This window comes from Sinohyriopsis cumingii, chromosome 19, assembly GCF_028554795.1.
Source record: "Sinohyriopsis cumingii isolate HCF-2022 chromosome 19, ASM2855479v2, whole genome shotgun sequence".
Classification (NCBI taxonomy): domain Eukaryota; kingdom Metazoa; phylum Mollusca; class Bivalvia; order Unionida; family Unionidae; genus Sinohyriopsis; species Sinohyriopsis cumingii.
The window spans coordinates 55,412,721-55,421,531 of record NC_142979.1 but is presented as its reverse complement, the minus strand read 5'-3'; the positions used below and the strand labels follow the sequence as shown (position 1 = coordinate 55,421,531).

At 35.4% G+C, this 8,811-nt stretch overlaps 1 long non-coding RNA gene across 1 annotated transcript; it reads left to right on the top strand.

The window, feature by feature from the left end:
- The first annotated feature begins 484 nt into the window (after window positions 1-484).
- On the top strand, window positions 485-4,753 carry LOC149775737 (uncharacterized). Its single transcript, XR_016416462.1, has 2 exons — window positions 485-1,403; window positions 3,461-4,753. It is a non-coding gene; the product is annotated as an uncharacterized LOC149775737 (long non-coding RNA).
- Window positions 4,754-8,811: the final 4,058 nt, after the last annotated feature.

Sequence of the window (8,811 nt, the reverse complement as noted above, 5' to 3'; positions counted from 1 at the left end):
AATCATTGTTTTTGTGTGACATAAAATATACTGTCTTCGTTTTCTGCTTCTGTCAGAAACGGGACCTTCAAGTTTATGATTTAATAAGTATACCAGGCAACTGGATACATTCTTAGTACTCAATAAATTACAAAAAGATCCCAAAGCTAAAAAAAAGCTTGTAGACAACGTGTAGCGATTTAAAAAAATGGAAATTATATAATTAAACGCGCTATAACCTTGGGAGGTTTTCAGCTCGTTTCAAAATATGCAATCAGAAATCAGTGAGTTGAAGTAAACAACCTTTTTTATATTTTTTCCCAGAGTAAAAATCATTTGTTTTAGCGGAGGCCATGCTGAGAGTACGTGATGTTAGGCATGTAAAAAGCTTCTACGTCGTTCTAGAAACATGATCATGTGACCCTCATACGGGAATCTGTTTTGCGTCCTAAATTATTGTATAACTCTTTTCTATAGCGAATTTAGTCAGTTGGGGTTTAAACCATTGAGACTTAAAGGTGTTATGTTGTGACCAGTTTGAGTTGAACTTCTATTTCATGGAATTATTAATTCTTTTCCCTGGAAATATATGTGCTCATTCAAAATTTATTGAAATTTTATTCGGAATTCAAAACTGGAATATTATTTTCTGTGGTTCAACAAGGAACTGTTGACACGTCAGGACAACACTGACTATTGCATACGTCATCGTCCTCCATCTTGGATTTTGTATCAGGACTCCAACTCAGATTCATTTAGGACTTTTTATTACAATGACTACTATTTTTTAATTCGTGGATTATTGTTGGATTATTTTTGGATTTGATTCGTAGAACAGTAAATTCTTTTTCTGATTTTTACCTTGTTTTTCTAGGGAAATAAATTATTTGTTAAATTTCACAAAGGTTGTTGTCTTCACTCTTTTGTTGTTACTGTTTTAAAGAACCTAAAACGTAACACCATACAGTGACTTTCAGTGCATTCTGTTCTAAATATCGTTGGAGGTGTCAATACTGGAACAAAAAAAAACAAACTTCAAAGCTTAGGAAGTGTTGTGCAGTACCTTCTCAATGCACGGGCATGAAAGGCATTTGTTTAGGGCCCATACTGAAATGTAACCCCATCAGTGATGCTTTATTGTGCAATATAACCGTACTAGTTTCAAACTACTGAGATTGTTTCGATGCTTTATGAAGAACAAATGCCCACGTCCAGGTTTAGAAGACCAGCAAGTTGAAATAGACATTGATTGGCATTGCAGTTGCTTTGGGAATATTCCTGTCGATGATGATAACAAGCTGCAGTGATGAAAGATCATTGTCAAAATTGAAGCCGAAGAAAAATCAACTGCTCACTTGTGTAGTACAAATGAGATTGTATTCTCTGTCTCTGATGAACAGTGGATTCGATGCGCTTCAATAAATGTAATTTTTAGTTATTGTTTCCGACTTTGCTGCCCGCAAAACAAGAAAGCCATGTTTGCAAATGTAAATACAATCTTGTTTTAAAATTGTATAAATGTTTTGCCTATCATTTGTCGCAACAAATATCATTATTAAGTATTGTCTCATAGCTAAACGGTACGAATTCATACTGTATCAAGGACCTCCGTTGAGGCGACCCTGACATGTTTGTTTATCAGTATCACGTTCTCTGACTGTGATATGAATATGTATATAGTTTAATATATCGATTTACGAATGTGTACATATTTTGGACAACGTGCTGCACATCTCTATCCAAAATAATATTGAGTTCCCTCCCTTTTAAATAATAGCTGCCAAATATTTATAAATATAAATTTAAACAGAAGCTAATACCACCAATATGCAAACACGGTTTCTACTTTTTGAGCATTGTCGCCATTATCATCATTTAAATTTCAGCAGGCGATAATAATATCCCAGGCTGCATCAGTGATCGCGTTTATTGTCCATTCCATCTATATTATTTATTAACAATATCCAGGCTGTCTCAACAATCTGTCTTTTTCTTCAACGATGCAGACGTGCCTAAATTTCGGTGTATTCTGGACAAAGATTAACCGCATCAGTCGCTTGATGATGGTCCGGAATTTAAAGGAAAATAAACACATGTTTTAAATGAACATACTAAGTAGATGGAAATATATTTCACTCAAATTCAATGAGCAGTTTTAAAATCATGGCTGATTAATTTCAAACATTCTCGTTGCTTGTTTGGCCCATGAAAGTCGCCACGATGGATATATCTGATATGTATCTAAGCCGCATTCGGTCTAAATTTGATGTATTGGTCTATAGACCTGCAGTCGCCATATGGTTCATATTGAACTGTTTAAAATAATACACAGAATAACGATCTTAATTTATATACTGGTAGTAAATCTTAATGCATATTCTGAGACAAAGGAGGGAGCGGTCTATTAGGCTCATCGTCTTGTTCAACCTAATTGAAGAACTTTTTTTTACTTAAACTCAGAATCTTATCAAGATCCTCGTATTGTTAAGACGTGTCCGTTTTCATACGAAATCCAGTTTAATACAATTAGATCCAAACTTGTTGACAACTATTAATCTTCTATTCACTCTAAACCAGCCGCCATCTTGTAGCATGACTGGAATAGACTAAACAACTTCACGGGTACGGAAATTACTGTTTTCACATTTAAAGAGCTTACAATTATAGCGACTTCGTATGCTTTAGGAAATCTATCCATTGCGGAAAGGAAATCCCTTACACAAGTGCTAAAATGAAAAACTTCGGTAAATTGTTAATTATCTACTGACATTGTACATTTAATAAAAACTGATTTGTTAGAAAAAGGTTCGGTTTCCTTTGACTGTCTATAATATTCTTTTGTATCCGTTTGCAAACGAAAGTACTCAAAGCAATGTCTGTCACTGGTTGGTAGATCGGTATTTATAAGATCTATGCCAGATTAAAAGAGTGCATTAAACTTTAATGTCGCAAAATAGTTTTTGGATATAATGTATTGTTGATTTAAGAAGAAACAAAAAAACCCCAACAAATTCCTCTTGTTGTTCAGTTATAAATGCATCTCCTTAATTCTATTTCGCTTGTTTGGTTTACTTTGGTATAACTTGTAATATATTTATATTATTGTGTTTGTGTTGTTTGGTTCGGCAGATCGACCAATAAATACGGTAGAGCCTATTTACAGGATGATGTAAAGCTGCGGTCGATAGCAAATCACGTTGCGAAATTAAATTAAATATTTCTATCCCCCTCTTATCAACTAGTTTTATGGAAAAGTGTCTTCATATTGTGATTCAGTTTCGTACAGCTCTTATAATTTTTTTTTCTCTTGCAATATCTGGAATTCCTCACATTTAATGACCTCTGACCTGGATAGTTTACATGTATTGTTGCAAAATAAGTATTTTGAAAGTGGGTCGTTATCTGGGTGTTCATCAATAATTCCTTAAGATGGAAACAAAATGATTACTCTAAATTTTTGAATGATTTAATGTATTTTCAGCCGTGGAACACAACCGCCACAGGGCCAAAGTACAATAGCTTGGTAAATGTTCAGTTCATTTCTTCACATGACTGACAGTGCTTATCGTCGTTTACAATCCGGAATAAATTTGTACAAAGTAATTGAAGTGCTTGTCGTAAATGCGGAAAACACTTGACAATTTTACAAGTTTACCGCAGGATGATCAAGGAATAATCATCTTCAACACCCGATTAAACTGGATTATGTGAACTAATCACGACGTGTATTTATTGGGAGCTCGTCCACCATTGTCCGCACCCTAATGAAGCAAACAGAGTTTGTATGAACCATAGTATGAGCCACCTGAATTTACCCTGGTCCGCATTATTAGACTGTGCTTTTCGTCTCTCATTATATGCATCAGAAAAGAACAGAAGGCCAGCTTGATGCAAAGCATGAATTCGCCAACAGAAAATGTTGCATTGCTAACAAAGGAACATATTAATAAAAAATGGAATGGATTTAGGTCACAGTGCCTTCGGTCTGAGTTTTCATGAAAGTGATATAGTGGATATGCTACATAGAGAACGAGTTTGTTTGTTTACTTGTTGTTTGTTTGTTTCTTACTTTTACTAACGTTTGTTTCAGATAATGTGTATGCTAGTCATCAACTACTTTAGCGCATACGATTTCAAAACCACGATCCAGAGGTGTCGGCTCAAAATTTAGCAATAAAGGGAATGTGTCTGTTGGTTGTATTTCGCAAACAACAATTTGCAATAGTATCTGAATACCATACGTACATCAGGATTTGTGTTTCTCTACATAAATCGCGTGCATTTTGAATAATTCGGTTTAACGATACTGTGCATATATCTATTACTGCACGGTACAGCCGCGAACCTTTCCTATCTCCTTTGGGCTTTTTCACCAAATAGGGAACGAATAGATTCATGGACGTCTGCTGGCGAATAATAAGTGAGCGATGGATGCAATTACACCAAAGGGCTCCCAAATCTTGTTATGGAACCGCACATCGTGTTAGAAACGATTTGGAAGTGCCATAATGCATTTAGCGCTCTCAGACAGCTAGTCATAGTACTAGAATTGTTTCCAAACGACCTAATAATTCATTTATGTAAAAGAGTCGCACAAGCTTTGAATATTATAAAAATGATGAGAAATTTTTGGGAGCCAATATACAATAAGACTGATACAATAGCCAGTGTGCAATAAATGTTAAATGTATTAAAGGAGCAGTTTATGCATTTAAAAATGTTACATGCAGCTTTGCATGGAAAACGACTCGTAATTAAACAAATGTAAAACGGATGATATCAAAGATTTGTTATTGAGAGGACGAAGACATTTACTCGTTCGGATAATGTCTCGATTTACGACTTAATGTTAATGTTAATATGTTAATTTTCTGGGGACCACGAAAAAAACCCCAACCAAACAGGACCAATATTTAGCACGTGCCATTATAGTGCACGCAGTCTGCATGTTATCTTTTACTGCAAGCTAATTCGAGTACTTGATGATGGTTTTGCTCACTGGCGATTCAATATCCATTTATTTTACCTTTCTCCACTTAATAAAATCTTTTCATGTTTCTAACATAGTGGGTTTTGTTTCCCACGGATACACGTGCTAGTTTGCTAATTTCTTTTAGACTAACCCGGTGCAGCCTCATTTACAATTATAATTAATCCGGGACAAATTTATAATACATTTTCCATATCACCTATGCAGTGTAATTTGTCTATGTTGCAATTTTCAAACGTGTCTAGTTAACACAACGCGCATAGCTCTAGAGAATCAACATTTTGATTTTCAGTGAGAGACTTCGACTTGAAAATAATAACGGCTTTTGAAATCCAGACATAAACAGGTCCTGAATCGATTCTTCGATATAGTCGTACACTCTTCAGATCTGCCAACATTAGGAGCTTAAACGCCGGACCAGTAGCATGTTTCTGTACAGCCATGATTGTACGTATTTTAAAACTGGGCCAGTATCATGACTGTGTATGGCCATGACTGTACTTTTTTGATAACTGTGCCAGTAAGATGTCTCTTTGGATGACCACAATTGTACCAGTTTGAAAACTGGGAAAGTAGCATGTCTCTGTACGGCCATGATTATACTTACTTGAAAACTGGGACAGTGATATATCTCTGTACGTCCATGACGTATTTATTTGAAAACTTGGCTAGTAGCATGTCTCTGCAATGCATCGGTTTGTAAATATTTGCATGACGTGTTTGCTATTCGTATTAAATGCCATTAACGAACGCAAACAAAAGGCAATCAGCTCATGGACTATTTTTGTCAAGCATGTAATAAAACGTATCAGTCGATATACACTGTATCGGTGACTCCTAATCAAGCTTTATAACACCATGTTATAAGACAATTAAAACATACTCTGCACCTTATCAAGTAAGTAATTGTAGTTCTTCGTAGTCCGAAATAATATGTTGATTAAATTTAACGAACGTTCCTCATAGGCGTATCATGTTTTTGACAGTAAAATCTCTTGATTGGCTGATAAAATGTGTGTGTGTGTGTGTGTGTGATATTATTTGGTAAGATAACATAATTTTGCTGATTCTTACATTCATTTTTAATTGATGCAATCGCAACATGCGTCAGTTTATATGGTTCGGAAATGTTGCGTCTCTTTTAAAATCGAAAATCCATCGATCGATCCATCGTGAGGGCGAGAGTTTTAATTAAACGAGGTAATTAACTCAAAACGAAATGTATGGGTTCATCAAATCTCTTTAAATATGATAAAGTTTGGTTTCAATTTACTATTCTTGAGTATGCGAGATGCGAGACAGTTTTATCTCACCGATTCTTCGCTTTGGAAAATTTCGATAATTTTTATTATTTAGGGAAAGTAAACATACAAGAATGATCAAAAAGATTTATTCTTAAGAAATATAAAACGCGTACACATTACAAAATACTTTTAGCTGCTTACGTGTCTTTTTTTGTCATTCCTCTGCAAAGGTGCCATACATATGGCAGAGAGTATTAAAGTATTGCAACCGTATACAATAATATAGTATGGAGTACATTATACTTGACAGGCTGTATTTGAGTATTACACCAGTATGTTTATCCTGTATGGATTATAATAGATATTATTGCATGGAATGGATAATATGCGAAACCGTGTAAGTTTCGATCAGTAGTTTGAAACGTGTTAATGAAAGACTACTACAGTGTGCATGACAGACACTGTTAGAGCAATAAACTAGAATACAGTAATACAGTATGGAGTGCTGTGTACATGACACACTATTAGAGCAATAAACAATAATACAATAATACATTATTGCGTGCTGTGTACATGACAGACACTGTTAGAACAATACACCAGACTACAGTAATACAGTATAGAGTACAGTGTAAATGATAGACACTATTAGAGTATTGCAACAGTTCACAAATAATCAGGAGCACAGTGCATATTATTGAATGGGAATGATACACGAATCCACCTGTTTCGATCAGTGGTTAGAAATATATATAAATTAAAGACAACTGGGACTGCTATAATTTTCCTTTAATCTAATTTTTAATATGTATTAGAGACGAATTGAAACCGATTCAAAATTATCTACCTCTAAAACACATTCGTTAAATCAATAAATATGTATTCATGGATTCATTCATGACATTGGACAGCATTATGAAATAAAGCATTTCATTTCTCTGATCAATCTTAATGCATATGTAAATAGTTTTCATAGGCAAATAATACAAGTAAATCAAAGAATACAAACGTATCCGTTGTCCATCTGTGATCGTAAAATCTTCTGAAGCGTTGCGCTGTTACATTCCTACATGTCTAGGTTTAAGATCTCCCTGGGCTATTGCTTTTGTTAATGAATGTAGGAGACAGGAAAAAGCAGTGAAAAGAATTTACTTGCCACTGTGCTTCTTAAATAGATATTTCGGACTTCTTTTCAGTCAGCCGAAAAATTAGAGAATGAGCAGTTCCAGTGTTCCGGCTGGTGAAAATTTATGCCATTCTTTATTGGTTCTTAATGTTATGTTTCGCTCAACTTACAAAAAGAAATTGGAGAGAAAATATAGGCAGAACCATCGTTCTCGTTCTATTGTTGGCAACATTTTTCTGAGTCGAGTAATTAAATGAGGGATTTTATCTACGTCAGACCATGTTCTTCACTCAGACTGAACTGTAACAAAAATGTTACGAGCTAAGTTATATATCCACAATAACCCACATTTTGGCAAACCGAACATATGGTGCCTTTATGTGGTGACATGTTATCTCGGCCAATTGCAAGAACTCTTTTGAAGAAATCGGCCACTCAAAACCAAAATAGCTATCACGGCACTTAAAGATGCTACTGATGTATCGTTATTGTCATAGATTTCTCCAGAAATAACTAATTGTAAAATTATGAGGAAAGCTTACTTCACGATGGATGAAGTCATATCAGTGACAATATTTTGTCTTAAATTTGAAAATGAAGGTGTTTCACAAATTGCACTTAAAAATCAACTACTTACTTAAGGTGTTCTTGGCTGTGTGTGTGTGTGTGTGATTTGTATTTTTAACGTAGCTTTTACAATATTTTAGTTATATCGCTACGATGTCTGCCATGTGGCAGTTTATAGTGATGTCTAGCACTAGTGCATCATACTGCAGACATGTAACATTATGTCTCACCCAGACACATTATCCTGTCACCAGCCCGACCAGTCCTAATACTAACTTCTTAATGATGATCGCCTAGTGAGGCACTGTTAGTGTCCATTTTTATAAATCTTTAGTATGACTCGGCCTGGGTTCGAACCCACAAATTCCCGCATTCGAGGCGGAGGCTCGAACAACTAGGCCACCGGAGCTGTGACACTGATTTCCCCAAATAGTTCGGCCTATTGAGATGCTCTTCTCGGCTGAGATGCTGATTTCCGCACACATTTGGACCTATAGAGGTGGTCTTCTAGGCTGAAAGGGTGATTTCCGCAAACATTACGACCTATAGAGGTCAAATTCTTGGCTGAGAGGCTAATTTCTACAAACATTTTGGCTATTTTGGTTATTTAAGTACTCTTCTTTTATGAGAGACTGATTGCATCTAACATTTCAGCCTTTTGAGGTGGTCTTCTTGACTGAGAGGCTGATTTCTTCAGACACATCGGCCTATTGAGGTGTTATTCTTGACAGGTAGACTAATTTTCTCAAAAACTGGTGCTAATTGAACTGGTCTTCTTGATGGATAGGCCGATTTCTTGAAACACTTTGACCTATTCAGTTAGTATTTTTGACTGAGATGTTGTCGTCTACAAACAGTTCCCATATCGAGGTGGTCTTCATGACTGAGTTGGTGTTGTCTTCAAA